The sequence below is a fragment of the Coptis chinensis genome, chromosome 9, assembly GCF_015680905.1.
Source record: "Coptis chinensis isolate HL-2020 chromosome 9, ASM1568090v1, whole genome shotgun sequence".
NCBI classification, from domain to species: Eukaryota; Viridiplantae; Streptophyta; class Magnoliopsida; order Ranunculales; family Ranunculaceae; genus Coptis; species Coptis chinensis.
This window is the reverse complement of record NC_141464.1, coordinates 60,585,516-60,600,781: the sequence shown is the minus strand read 5'-3', so window position 1 is coordinate 60,600,781 and position 15,266 is coordinate 60,585,516. Positions and strand designations below refer to the sequence as shown.

Sequence of the window (15,266 nt, the reverse complement as noted above, 5' to 3'; positions counted from 1 at the left end):
ATTGTCATAAGTGTGTGTATTTCTTTGCTGGACAATGGCGTTTTCCCAATTTCTCGAGTTTTAGCTTTACCTTCTTATTTACAGAAGAGCTAGGGTGTTTATTGATTTATTTGTTTCTTCGAGGTATGGAGATAGTCTTTATTTCAAACTAGGACATCTCCATCTGATGTACTTATTTTCAGTTTTGTTATGCTCTTCTTGATTATAGAGTGGAATTCTAGACCGCTTTCTGTCTCGAAAGTTCTCGTAGTTTACAGAGTATCACTCTGTAATATGGAATAGTATTTTCAGAACATGTTAGCCTTGACCAGGTGGCAATTTATATCAAAGGTCTAATGTGGTAGCAAGTGTTATGTGCTAAAAAATTCTAGGCTTAAAGGGTTGGTGCTAAGGTGTACAGCTAGGAGTCACTGTATCTATGTGATTGGTGGGGCATTCTTCCTTTAAGAGATTGCTTGTTTTACTTATAGTCTTCTTGTTTTTTACCATTTAATTTATCAAAACAAGGCAATGTGTTTGTGTTTTGTTAACAAGAAATGCACTTTTTTGCTACTTATAAAATGTATGCTTGTAGGTGTTGGAGACTAGTGCTAACTGCAGCCAACATTTTGGCTACTTAAGGTAAACACATAGGTACTCTACACTCTATGGTCAACTATGGGTTCAAGGATTGTCTCTCGTTTATGATTTTATTTCAAGTGTAGATCAAAGTATCTTTTGTCTTTTGAATATCAGAGAACATTCTAGCTAAGTTGGGTGAGTATTTCCTCAAGTTGAGCGTCTTGTATTCTCTCAACAAATTATTTCGTGGTTTGTCACTTTGTCCTAGGGCTCAAGAAGCACAAATGAAATAACTATAAAAAGAAAGAACTAAAGTTTATCATGACCACCATTCAATTTTAGGGTGTTCTCACACCTAAAAGGCATCAAGAAGCTGAGTGAAAGTATACAAGAGAATATGCTAATGCATCAAGTTGGCCATTATATACTTAGTTCCTAGTAAACAACAGGACTCCAAAAGTGTATACTTAGTTCCCAGTAAACAACAGTACTCCAAAAGGGAAATCGTTCAATCTAAAAGGATGAATAGAAGCGCTTATATTATTATCTGTGTAAAGGTTTCATAGAATATCCTCAATTTTCTTTTGTGAGAGAGACAATGTTCTACTTTTTTAGGATTTTTATTTGGTTTGTAAACTATATCTATATATTAATATTAAAGCTTCCACAAAGAATATTTTTTGAACTTTATTAAAATTCCACGTCATCTCCTATTAAAACATAAATTTATCTCCTATTTGAAAACAGAAATCCTTTTTTACAATGGAAATTCCTCTCCGATTATAACAGAAATTATTCTTCTATTAAAATAAATTCTAAAGACTTTTAATTAAAGTTTTAAATCTTTTCTCTATTAAAACAGAATGTCTCTCCCAATTGAAAAAATGGGTTTTTAAAACTTAATTAAAACTTCATTAAAAATAACTTATTAGAAAATTAAAACGGATTAGCGATTAAAACAGTAGTCCCAATTTTCAAAAAAATATTTATATATTTTTTCAAAAGAGCCGGTGCGTATGCACATGTCTACAAGCTAGTCTATATCTTAATATTAAAACTCCCACAAGGGATATTTTTCGAGCTCTATTAAAATTTCACGCCATCTCTTATTAAAATCGGAATTTCTCTCCTATTAAAATGAGAATTTCTTTCCTATTTGAAAAACGGGAATCTTTTTTTACAATAGGAATTTCTCTCCTATTATAATGAGAATTCCTCTCCTATTAAAACAAATTCTAACACTTCTAATTAAAATGAAATTATTCTCCTATTAAAATAGAATTCCTCCCCTATTGAAAAGGAAAAATCCAAGATATTTAATTAAAACGAAAATTATTCTCCTATTAAACATGATGATCTCTTCCAATTGAAAAAAAACGAAGTTTTAAAACTTAATTAAAACAATTTGTTAGAAAATTAAAAACAGATTAGCGACTAAAGCGGTAGTCCCAATTTTCTAAAACAATCTAAATATTTTCAAAAGAGCCGGTGCGTATGCACGGCCTACAAGCTAGTGTAGTTTTAATTTAGTATTTATATGAAATAGACCGGATATGTTAAAAATTCGGAAATTTATCAGAGATCGGATCGAATCTTTAAAACATATCCAATTCCAATCCTATTATTTTTTGGAAAAATTGGATATCACAATTTCTGATAACGGAACACAAAATATCATTGCCAAAGTTGGAAAAATATCCGATCCGGAAAATTTGAATTTTCAAAAAAAAGAGACACCCCTATATCAAATGCAATGAGAATTTCCCATCGAAAAGGAATAGAATGGCATGTGACATTTAAAGAATGATACATAGAATATGATGTGATTATACGATGACATTTTTCAGAATTCATATGCTAAAAATTTTATCTTTTTCAGATCTAATCAACTATGGGAAAAGCAACGACGTTAGGTGAAAAGGAAAACAGTGCTTTTCCATTTTGCGACATCCACACTCATGCCGCTCCAAACTTGGGAGAGGAGTTGTTTCGTAAACTAATCTCTTAAGCAAGGTGTTGTGCAACAAGTGTGCACTTTTTTGTAGCGTCTTCTTGGCCGCTTTCATATCTTTGAAGATGAACCAGTGCTCTTCCCTTTTATATTTATTTTTATCATTCATGTTGATTGGTAAGCTTAAGGTGAGGAGGAAACCACATGTTCATGCTCACTCTATTGATGCCAATTTTGGGTAACAGTCTGATGAATCAAGACTGCTAAAATGCTCCCAAGCGAGATATTAATTACATTGACTGCATCATTGTTTACTGCAAAGAAAATCAGGAACATCTTAGTAGATTTTTTCTAAAGAAAGTCACCAAGGACTTAAGAATAGATCTAAAAGAACCATGCCCAAAAAGATGACTACATGCATATTACAAGCTGGAAAATTAAGAAAGAAACACCAAAACCGTTTACAGACATGTAGTTCCTTACCCATTTAAATCCTTCCTTATCTTGGAGTATAGCACCGATCATGCTCTCCCCAAGATTTGCGATCTGGGAAGCCACCACACAAATAGCAGCTTCAACAGCATTTACCTGCATATACATGAGGGAAAATGATCATTATAGCTGAATAACCTGGTCACTGCAGTGGTTGATACTTCACTTTATGAGATGTCCAAGGAAATTGAGCATACAAAGTTGTGCTTACTGGTCAAAAGATCTTTTCTTTTTAATCTTAAAGACCATAAAAGAGAGAAAATCTACTAATTCTCCCCTCTGTTAGAAACCAAGTTCTTTGTTTTCTTTTTCTCGCCACATATCATTGAAAAGCTCCATAACATCGGGTCATCAGACTGTTGACATAGAATTGGAGTCATTGGTAAAAAACTTCCTTAAGAAAACAATGATCTAAACCATTTTCAAATGCTGCCATGTGGTATTTGGCTACCCAGAGGAAATAAACAACAAGATATCTCAATGACATGCAGGTGCAGTGTTAATCCTCAATAAAATTAGGGAAAACAGAATTTGCTTAGAGGGGCATGCAGCCAAGCACTGAATTGAGGGGTTAGATGTGAGATATTCCTTTACAAATGGAAAAGGTTGCTTCATAAGAAAGTACAAAGGAGAGGATGTGTCTGATATCTCCCAGGTCCACTGCTGGTAGAGCTATGCTGTTTGGTTTAATAAGAATATCAAAACCGTTCTCTTGTAAATAAGATTCCAAAAGGTGCATCTTATAACTTGATTATTATAGAAACCCAAAGAAAAATACTGATACAAGTTATCCTAATTAATCATTTCAATTAACAATGCTTCGTTGTGAGCTTATGTTCGTAAGGTGACTTGTGAAATGGTCTTACTAGAGCATTACCAGTTATTACTTGCAAGTTGCAACAATCAAATGTGGCAGAGCAAGACAGTCTTGAGCTACCCTAAAAGCATAAAGATCTCTACTCATGAGAAAGGGTAGTGAAATTTACCTCACCCACTAGGCAACCAACATAGGCAAGCAGAATTGAAGCTAAAAGCCCCGCAATAGTTCCCTCAACGCTAACAGCCCCTTCAGTTCCCCTAGGGACTACCTTAAACGAGGTAATAAGATATCTGGTTAAGAAGCACCAATCCAAAAAATTCGATGTTTCAAAAAAGAATCTGATCGTGATACATGAATTATGAAGGCGTGTGTAGAGAAGAAAATATTGGTGCAGCTGAATTAGCCTCAAAATATGACCAAAAACAATTATACATCCCACAGTCCCAAACCATAACATCATTCCATACAAAGCAATATGCCTACGGTCATTTACTTAAATCCTAGTGTAAATGCTGCGTGTGACATGTTCCTATTGAGTAATAACATATTAGATGCCTTCTTATTACTAATCAAAACACAAACTAACAAATGTGATAAAATTGCATGGAGCTAAGCCATAGGATGAAATTATCACAATTATCTCAAGATTGTCTAACAGCCAAAACTGCTCAGACGTGAACTAATCAACATGACCTTACAAACTCTAAGTAACATGATTCATTCCAAAAAAAAAAAAATGTCATCATCCATGCAAAAACTGTCAAATTTAAAGCTGAGAGAAGACTAACTTACGTAGTTTTCCCAAATAATCTCACTAGAAACTGTATCACTCAACTTAGTACAAAAACTAGCCACAAAACCAAGTTGCCAAAGACTTGAAAATGCTGCTCCCCTACACCATATATCGATAAAAACGCGCAAACACACCCAGCAGCACTAGAACCAATCACACTACCAGGACCCCTTCTCCCCTTCCTCTTCTCAGCCACACCTAACGCCTCCTTTTGGGCCATTTTCACCTTCGTCACCGCCGTTCCCTACATTACACAATCCACATTGTCTCAAATAACCAAAATTTCAGCTAATAAATCAACTCAAAGGTTAAAACTTTTTCATCTATGATACATATCTTGCAAAATAAAGCAAAGCCAAAGTTTAAATTTCACTTACAAGTACGAAATATGTAGCGACAAGTAAGAAACCAGTAGGACCAAAAGCACGCCAAGTTAAAGTGCCAAGTAAGAAAGCAGTAGCAATGCCAGATAAAGATAAGCCAGTGACTAAAATAGGAGAACCAAATGTAAATATCAATACATTATTGAAAATTGAGGATGCCCAAGTTGGTGGTGAAGTTTGAATGAGATCAAATACACTTGAAATAACAGTACTTTGAAAAGATGAGTCAGGGAGTGAGTGTGCTTTGAAAGAAAGCATTTTTGGGGATGGGTGGAGTTTTATGAGTTTGGGTTTTGAATAGAGTTTTATGATGGGTTTTGAGGATGTAGATGGAATGGTGGTGGGGAATGAAAGGTCTTAATAACTGAAAAAAACGCCATTGATGTGTTAAAAAGGTGTTTCCTCTTCTTTCTAATTTTTCTCCAACCTCAAAACCCTAGTTAGTTTTGAGAGAAGGAGGAGGAGAAGAAGAAGAAAGGAGAGGAGAGATGGTTTTCTACTACAAAGCTAGACCCGAAGCTGGAAACTACACAATTTTCATGGGTCTAGATAAACATGAGAATGAAGATCTTATCAAATATGGTTTCCCTGAAGACATCTGGTTCCATGTGGATAAAATGTCTTCCGCCCATGTTTATGTAAGACTAAACAAGGGCCAGACCATCGACGATATAAGTGAGGGTTTACTGGAGGACTGTGCTCAGCTTGTCAAAGCAAATTCTATCCAAGGCAACAAGGTCAATAACATTGATGTTGTTTATACCCCTTGGTATAATCTGAAAAAGGCTGCCTCTATGGATGTGGGGCAAGTTGGTTTTTACAATAGTAAGATGGTCCGCACTGTGAGAGTAGAGAAACGTGTAAATGAGATAGTTAATAGATTGAACAAGACCAAGGTGGAAAGGAAGCCTGACTTGAAAGCTGAGCGAGAGGCGGTTAATGAGGCGGAGAGAGCTGAAAGAAAGCTCCATATGAGAGACAAAAAACGGCGGGAAGAGATGGAGAGGCTTGAAAAGGAGAGGCAGTCAGAGATACGAAGCTACAAGGGCTTGATGGTTGCAGAGAAGATGACATCGAACAAACAGGTTGCTTCTACAAACAAGTCGTTGCAGGAACTGGAAGAGGATTTCATGTGAGGAAAATACCTCTGGGTAAAAGATCTGCTCGAGCCAACTTTACCTGCCCATTGCAGGACAGGAGAAATCTCTTGACTAAGAGTTTGATACTGCCAGATATCAATCTCGTAAGAAGGCGGTGATTGCCAGTTTTCAGTCTCAGGATTCATGTTCTACGAGTGATTGATTAACTGAATCATGAATAATTTCCTCCTGTTAGATTTCTGTGGCAAGATAATCCGTAACTTGTGTTGGCGTACCAATATATCAGCAATAGTTTTGCTTTGGATCATCCTAGTAGCGACGAAGTATTATTTCCATTTTTTCAAAAAAAAAAAAAAGTGTTTCAGTTTTGAGAAGAAAAAGGAGAGTCAACGGCCTTTGTTTGATTTTGACTATTGGGTGGTAAATGGGTTGGGCTTACTTAAGTCCAGTCCATTATTAGATATGAATCTACTACTTCGGCTGCTGACGGGGCTACTACCTACTAATTGGTTTTAACCAAGATATCTTTGCATAGCAGTGGGGGAGGGTGAGTGGAGAATTGGAAGGGCGTGGAGAGGGAGGAGGGAGAGATTGAAAGAGCGTGGAGAGTGGAGAGGGAGAGGGAGACGAAGAGAAGAGATGAATGACATTTTGCCACATACCCCCTCGCCGTTAATTTTTTGCTCCGCTCACTTGATAAGTTGAATGATTTAGTGTTTAAGTATGTCAGTCGGGCGACCTAATCAAAACAATTACTTGTTATATAGTCGACGAGCCTTGCTCCAATACTACACTCAATGTGAAATGGTAAGGAGTTGGTGATGCTAGATTGCTAGCAAATAAATAAGCAAATGGCATCGTGTCCGAACTCCGAAGAACATTTGCGTTGCGGGGAGATGCATATTGCACGTATGTATTTTTTTTTCTTATTTTTTTTTGGGTTAACTAGTATTACCCCCCCCCCCCCCCCTCACTAGATGAGCCAATTAGATTCCCCTAGATGGGAAATTAGGGTCTCCCCCCTAAATACACATAAAAAAAAAATCAAAGTGGGTTGACCGAAATTTTTTTGTGTGTATTTAGGAGGGAGACCTTAATTTCCCATCTAGTCTAGTGGGGGGAGAATCCTAATTGGCTCATCTAGTTTGGGGAGGGGTAATACTAGTTCACTTTTTTTTTTTTTTTTTTTTCCTAAAATAGGTGATCTACTAAAACAGACACAAGAAGAGATCTAATTTTGTGTGGTTTAAAGAAGAAAAACACAACAGTTCTATTTCTTGTGTTGGTTTGTGTTTTCCCCATAGCAAATTTACAAATTGTTAAATGCTAAGTTAAAACATTACACAAGTAGTATAATTGTGTTGTGTCATGTCGCTTTATAAGTACTTTAAAAAACTGACACAAGTACTATATCTATTGTGTCGGTTTGACAAAAACATATTGTGTCACCACTCCTTATATCGTTTTGTAAATCTGAAAAACCCCGACACATCATATTTGTTACAAGCCTTTTTTTTTTAGTAGTGACACTCGGGCGCTCGATCGGTATTTCTTTGTAAGCGAGGCAACTTATGTTGAAGGCGCATCAAAGACACCAGATTCATGTAGGTAATTAACAATTCAAATATACATACACACTCTCACTATTTGAGATGCACCAAGTATATAGCCATGTCACTAGTCGGCCATTACTTTTCTTGGGTTTTGTTAAGACTTAAGACACCGGGTCAAGATATGTTCGATCAATTCCCCAACCATTTTGAGTTACAAGTGGCAGCAAGCTTCATCCACCTCACAACAATGCATGAGCAATTAATTGCAGATTCTGCCACGTTACAAATTTCACACACGGGGGGTATACTAGTTACTAGTTTTTTTTTTTTTTTTTTTTCCTGAAATAGGTGATCTACTAAAACAGACACAAGAAGAGATCTAATTTTGTGTGGTTTAAAGAAGAAAAACAATGCACCAAGTATATAGCCATGTCACTAGTCAGTTACTTTTTCTTGGGTTTTTGTTAAGACTTAAGACACTGGTCAGTATATGTTCCGATCAATTCCCCAACCATTTTGAGTTACAAGTGGCAGCAAGCTTCATCCACCTCACAACAATGCATGAGCAATTAATTGCAGATTCTGCCACGTTACAAATTTCACACAAATTTCTTTTTTTTTTTTTTTTTTTTTCCTGAAATAGGTGATCTACTAAAACAGACACAAGAAGAGATCTAATTTTGTGTGGTTTAAAGAAGAAAAACACAACAGTTCTATTTCTTGTGTTGGTTTGTGTTTTCCCCATAGCAAATTTGATTGTTAAATGCTAAAACCGACACAAGTAGTATAATTTGTGTCATGTCACTTTATAAGTACTTTAAACCCATTACAAGTACTATATCTATTGTGTCGGTTTGACAAAAACATATTGTGTCACCACTCCTTATATCGTTTTGTAAATCTGAAAAACCCGACACATCATATTTGTTACAAGCCTTTTTTTTTTTAGTAGTGACACTCGGGCGTTCGATCGGTATTTCTTTGTAAGCGAGGCAACTTATGTTGAAGGCGATCAAAGACACCGTATTCATGTAGGTGCGCCGAACAATTCAAATATACATACACACTCTCACTATTTGAGATGCACCAAGTATATAGCCATGTCACTAGTCAGTTACTTTTTCTTGGGTTTTTGTTAAGACTTAAGACACTGGTCAGTATATGTTCCGATCAATTCCCCAACCATTTTGAGTTACAAGTGGCAGCAAGCTTCATCCACCTCACAACAATGCATGAGCAATTAATTGCAGATTCTGCCACGTTACAAATTTCACACACGTGTAACACCTTCCTTTGTTCTCTAATCTCTAATATTCTTTCCAACCACTATATATTCCACTTCTCACACATAGTAATTAGCAACAATCGCAGCTCCAATTTTCTTTCATTTCTGTGTATGATGGCTTCAAGTGATAAACGTCCTGCTCCCGGTGGAGTTGCTCCAACTAGTGAACAAACCACCAGGCCAGGCCATGAGTATGAGTCAACACGTGATTGATAAGGGGCCAGATGCTTCAATCTTTAAAGCCAATTAAGCAGATGCAGCAACATGTGTGCACCTTTGCCTTGTACAGCCATGATATGAGTCGGCAGATTGAGACTCACAATTATGTGACTCGGATTAATCAAGACTTCCTTCAGTGTGCTGTTTATGATTCTGATGGTCCCAATGCTCATCTCATTAGTAATTTAGTATCTTAATATTGGCCTCTTCAAGTATTTTGACGCTTTATAGATCCCACATCCCAGAAATGTGTACACTAGTAATTTGGTGTGTCCAGAGATTTTCAAAAAGAAAATAAGAATGTATTAGTATTTAAACAGATTTTAAAATTTCCTGCCGTTCAAAATTTTAGCCAATTCGACATTTTCAACCAGGTGCTTCATATCATGCATGTCACTTGGTGATCTAGGATAACTTTGCATCATGTGTTACGGTAATTTGAGCTGTATGTGTATGTTCCAGGGGTGGAGTATATTGTATCGGATAGAATCTTTGAGGATCTACCAGTTGAGGAACAGAAGCTGTGGCACTCTCACGCATATGAGGTCGGCCTTTTCTTTTTCTTTTTTCCTTCGTTCCAAATTTCTTAATTAGTTATATCACAATGATTAATGTGCGATGACTATTATTCTGGCATCTGAATGGTCCAGATCAAAGCGGGTCTTTGGGTTAACCCTGGGGTTCCAGAGATGGTGCAAAAGACTGAACTTAACAACCTGACCAGAACCTACGGCAAGTTTTGGTGCACATGGCAAACAGATAGATAGAGGTAAGAGACCATTTTCCTGAAGCTATACAATATGTGTCATACAAGATTGCAAGAATGTACGTGTCTTGTTTATCTAAAAATGTTCACCATTTGTTGTTGTGGTATTATGAAGGTGATCCACTTCCTCTGGGTGCTCCGGCACTGATGGTGTCACCTCAGGGGGTGAATTTAGGAATGGTGAAGCCTGATCTAGTCAAGAAACGCGATGATAAGTATGGCATAGACAGTGGTCGTCTGAAGGTATCATGGATGGAGATTCCGGAGCCAGAATGGATAAATCCGCGTGCGGACTGCTGGAAACAGACTGGAAAAGGTTTTGCTATCGACATAGAACCAACAACCATGAAACGCATGGCACCCTTTCCATGAACGAATTTGTGCAGTTCACTAGTTTGCAACGTAGTATTAAGTTGATATGTTTCCACTCTAAGTTTTAGTGGGTGTGCAAAGTATGTATATGGATGCCTTTATACAGTTTGGGGATCTAATTCTAGTATCTTCATGTTTATAAGAAATCTAATAATAATAATAGTGTGCAGCCAATAGTTTATGTTACTTGATGGTTGATACTTGTTGTGTGTACTTGTTTGATTTATTTGAACATAAATTAAACCACTTTGGATTATTGGGCGTAAATATATATCCTATGCGTTTATTAGATCTGCTCTGAGACTGTTACATGTTTCACTGTTTTCTTAATTGTAATTGAAGTAGAACTGCGGTCCAAAACAGATTAGGAAATAGTAATACACTCAAATTAGAATTCCGAACTGTAAACTAGACTTCATGTTTATAAATATAAATAGAGAACCTCGATCAATACCATGTTTTCATTAATTACTTTCGTGCTTTAATTTCAGTATTAAGTACTAGATTTTTGACTCGGGCATACGCCGATCTATTAAATATTTTTTGTGAGCAGGCGATTATGGTGCATAAGTATTTGGGAACTAAGGGATCAAATTGAGATAGTCTCTTCACTTTGTGGTTTAGGATATTAATCCATAATTTTCAAATATAATTATCTCAAACTTGAAACTTGATCTAGTTTGTATAATATTTTTCTTAGATTTATGGAATTTAGTGGCAAATTTTCGAATCGGGAATAGATTTTATTAAAATAAACCGTAAATACGTTAATGAAAGCGGCGATTATGGTGTATAAGTACTTGGAAATTAAGGGATTGAATTGAGATAGCATTTTCACTTTGTGGTTTAGGATATTAATCTGTAATTTTCAAATAGAATTATCTTTAAAACACGATCTAACTTGTATAATAATTTTCTTGGATTTATGGTGAGTTAGCGGCAAATTTTAATCGTGATATATTTTTATTTGAAAATAAGCCAAATAAATAAATGAGCAAATGATTATGGTGTATAAGTACTTGGAAACTAAGGGATCAAATTGAGATAGTCTCTTCACTTTTTGGGTTTAGGATATTAATCCCGTAATTTTCATATGAAATTATCTTAAACTCGATCTAGTTTGTATAATAGTTTTATTAGATTTTATAGTGATTTAGCGGTAAATCATCACCGCCGGCTTTCATTTATTTAATGTGTACAAATCTAAAAAACAGATTGATTGTTTCCATATCCTCAAAGAATACATATTACCCCACTTGAAAAATTTTATCACATGAGCGTGTCCTGGTTTAACGGGTGTCGTTATATTAAATTATTCTAAAAAATATACAAGAACTATCATAGCTTTATAAGATATGAAAATTATATTAATTACTCATTTAAATTTCTGCACCACTTTCTTATAAAATGAAGCATCAAACCTTGATAAAATTCATCGACTTCTTTTTATTGTTCAGTTTAACAATAGAAATTTGATTGAAGCTTTATGGAGAATATCCATTGTGGATAAGATAATATTGAAGCTTACTTAATAGCAAGACATTTCAATCACAATAAAAGAATTAAGATAAACACTACTTTAAAATGCAAAACTATATTTGTGAGACATTTATTTCTCCTACATATAATATAAATATGTTTTAGAGTTATTAGTTCAATGCATTTGCATCTAATTTTTTATTTTCCATTAATTATTATTTGAGGTTGGTTTAATGTAATACGTTGCATCCATTTTTCAATTTCTCATTAATTATTTTTGAGGTTAATTCAATGCATTTGCATGAGTTTCCGATTTCAGATTAATTATTATTTGAGGTTAGTTCATTTACAATTGATCCACTTTATGATTTTCCGTTATTTATTCATTAAAGTTAATTGATGCTTTGCATCCAGTTTTTCAATGTTTAGTTAATTAAGTATTTGAGATTAGTTTATTGCATTTACATCCGTGTTCTAATCTCTCGTTAATTACTCTTTAAGGTTAGTTCAATACATCCAGATCCGGTTTACGATTTCCGTCAATTATTTTTTAAGGTTAGTTCGATAGTTTACAATTTCTATACGGTTTGCATACATGTAAGAGTCTATTTTTATAAACTCACTTTCATTTTGGGTTCCTAATTACTCAGATTTATGCTTTGAGGTCGGTCTTGCTTTTTCACATCCGACTTCCGATTTCAGGTTAACTATTTTTTGAGGGGTTATTTCAATGCATTTGCATCCATTTCTGATTTCCCATTAGTTAATCTCGATTTTAGTTTAATGCGGTTGCACCTTGTTTTTGGTTTTAAAGTTAATTATTTTTTGAAGTTAGTTCAATGCAATTTCATCCAATTTCCGATTTTATGTTAATTGTTCTTTGAGTTAGTTCAATGCATTTGCATCAAGTTTTGATTTCCGTTAATTATTTTTCGAGGTTAGTTCAATGCAGTTACATCAAATTTATAATTTCCGTTAATTATTCATTTAGGTTAGTTCAATGCGTTTCATCCATTTTTCAATGTTTAGTTAATTAGTTCATTACATTTGGGTCCATTTTTCGATTTCCCATTAATAACTCTTTAAAGGTTAGTTTAATACATCCCCAGATCCAGTTTAGATTATTTATGCTTTAAGGTTAGTTTGATGCAAATTATATTTGGTTTTCGATTTCCGGCTAATTATTCTTTGAGATTATTTCAAATGCATTTGCATTTAGTTTCGATTCCCACCAATTATTCTATTAGGTTAGTTCAATGCAATTGCATTTGGTTTTTAATTTTATGTTAATTATTTTTTGAGTTTAGTTCAATGCATTTTGCATCGGTTTCGATTTCAAATTAGGTATTATTTGAGGTTTGTTTTGATGTATTTGCATATCGTTTCCGATTCCGTTAGTTATCCGACGTTAGTTTAATAGCAATTGCATCGATTTCCATTTTTAGTTAATTACTTTTTTTGAGTTTAGTTTATCATGATTTTGCATAAAGTTTCGATTTTCCGTTATTACTCTTTAAGCTTTCGGTTATGTATTTGAATCTAGATTGATTTCCTTTTAATTATCGATGTGGTGTGTAATGCACCAACTTCTACCGATCTATCTGTAGTGTCCTTACAAACATGACATAAAAAGTAAATTATACTTGATTTACTGTAATGAGATCATCGAAGATTATCAGTTCAGATTTCCCATTAATTATTCTTTTAAATTATGCATGACTCCTTATGTGGAATCTTCAAGATTATCTATGAGCGGGTGTTGTTATATTAATTATTCTGAAAAATATTTGCAAAATATGCATAACTATTATATATATTTATTATATTGATAACTAATCAAATTTCTTATAATCGAAAAATCTCACTCTCCATTAAAAAAAAAAAAAAAAGAACACACTTTTGATAAACCTTTTAACTTCATTTTGTTGTTTATAATTAATAAAATAAGTTTGATTGAAGTTTTGCTATTGTCTTTCTTTTCAGACGCGTCACCCTATGACCCAGATAGCATTATTGTATACTTTGTATAACTTGAATAACAATGAAAAGGATGAGTTATTTTACTCTTAATGGAATCCATAGTCCATTATTTTTATGAGATAGTGTATTTTAACCGCTATGTACACTTGATGGATATCCACCTACATTGAATGTAGTGAATCGGGTCGGTTCTTATGAAAGTATTCAGCAAGTACTCTAGAACATTCACATAACACGTAGCTATGGGCAAAAAGCAACACCGAAACGCATATAATGAAAAGAGCAATGTGGGTGCATGTCCTTTATTTTACTACAAAGGGAATGTTGGTTCAAAGATTTTTAATCCACCACTTTTCACGTATTATAAAGACATGTTACCCTATGACCGGGTTCAAGCCTAAAAGCACCAAGATCTTATGCATTGTTTTTCGATTCTCTCGACATTTTGTTAACCCATTTCTTTTGTAATATCCTATTCCAAAATAAGTGGGGACTATTAGTATTTTGAAATAGTGGGGATTGTTTGGAATCTCTAACGAGTATTTCAAAATACTTTGTGTGTTGTTTAGTCCCACATTATCAGCGAACCACCACCAGCAAGTGAGGTATACGAGGTGATCCTCTAGCATAAATGTGCTTAGGGTCCAAAAGCTTTTGTGTTAGGAGGAGGACTCACCAAAAGCCACCCGCCAAGGCCTTTCAAGACCTAACCGGCGTCGGCGTCGCTATGTCAAGGTCGGTTCGAACTTGGCTTAGGGCCGATTGTCTAGTGGGTAGTGGATTACCAATTGCCTAAACTTGTTTTTGCTTTTTGCAGCAAGTTTCGCTAGCTAGAGTTCTACTTCAATGGTTTTGTGAAACCGACTTGGAGAGGTGTCCTTCTCCATCTATGATAACCGATTATACTCTATATAAACACCACGTGTTCATAGAGAGAGATAATCCGTAACGCAGAGATAGAGACGCAGAGAGAGAGAAAGTCGGTCCGCAGCTTCTATATCGAGAGACGTAAGTCGTCTTCTTTTCTATACACAAATAATCCAATTCAAGAGAAAACCAGAAATCGTGAATACTCTATCGGTCTTCATCCCACTTCTCGAAAACGTAGATTCACACCTATTCTTCTTCTTCTTCTTCCGTACCGCCGAGAGTTATATTGTTGTTCTAGAGGGTAGTATGTTCTAGTGCAAAGTCGCCATCGTTAACCATTGAATCCTCGCGGAGGAATACGCCACTGTTGCCTTTTCGCAGATCATTGGGGGCTTAAATCTTTCCTTGACGACCTAATCCGCCTTTGGTTATTACCTTTTTATTCGTCCTTGTCTTCTATTGTTTTCTTTTTATCTGCATACAACACTTTATAGTTTCACCTGCAATACAAATTCCGAAAATGAAATGAGTTAGTTCGAATTAATAACTCAAAGGTAGGTATGGGATTAAAACTATAACAAAATTGATGTGGAGAATTACCGGAGTATTTAGTTACATGGATTAGACTCTTAAGAGAAAGAA

General features: G+C 35.0%; 3 pseudogenes across 3 annotated transcripts; 2 read left to right on the top strand and 1 right to left on the bottom strand.

Moving 5' to 3' along the window:
* Positions 1-2,303: 2,303 nt before the first annotated feature.
* Positions 2,304-5,262, bottom strand: LOC147477104 (protein VTE6, chloroplastic-like; annotated as a pseudogene). Its single transcript, XR_015208390.1, has 5 exons — positions 4,995-5,262; positions 4,617-4,861; positions 3,991-4,114; positions 2,996-3,100; positions 2,304-2,826 (listed from the first exon to the last, which is right to left on the bottom strand). The product of XR_015208390.1 is annotated as a protein VTE6, chloroplastic-like (transcript).
* An 82-nt stretch (positions 5,263-5,344) lies between these two features.
* On the top strand, positions 5,345-6,407 carry LOC147477103 (uncharacterized; annotated as a pseudogene). The gene has a single exon (XR_015208391.1). The product of XR_015208391.1 is annotated as an uncharacterized LOC147477103 (transcript).
* Positions 6,408-9,052: 2,645 nt separating this feature from the next.
* On the top strand, positions 9,053-10,402 carry LOC147477102 (oil body-associated protein 2B-like; annotated as a pseudogene). Its single transcript, XR_015207978.1, has 4 exons — positions 9,053-9,337; positions 9,620-9,702; positions 9,808-9,920; positions 10,037-10,402. The product of XR_015207978.1 is annotated as an oil body-associated protein 2B-like (transcript).
* The last annotated feature ends 4,864 nt before the right edge of the window (positions 10,403-15,266 follow it).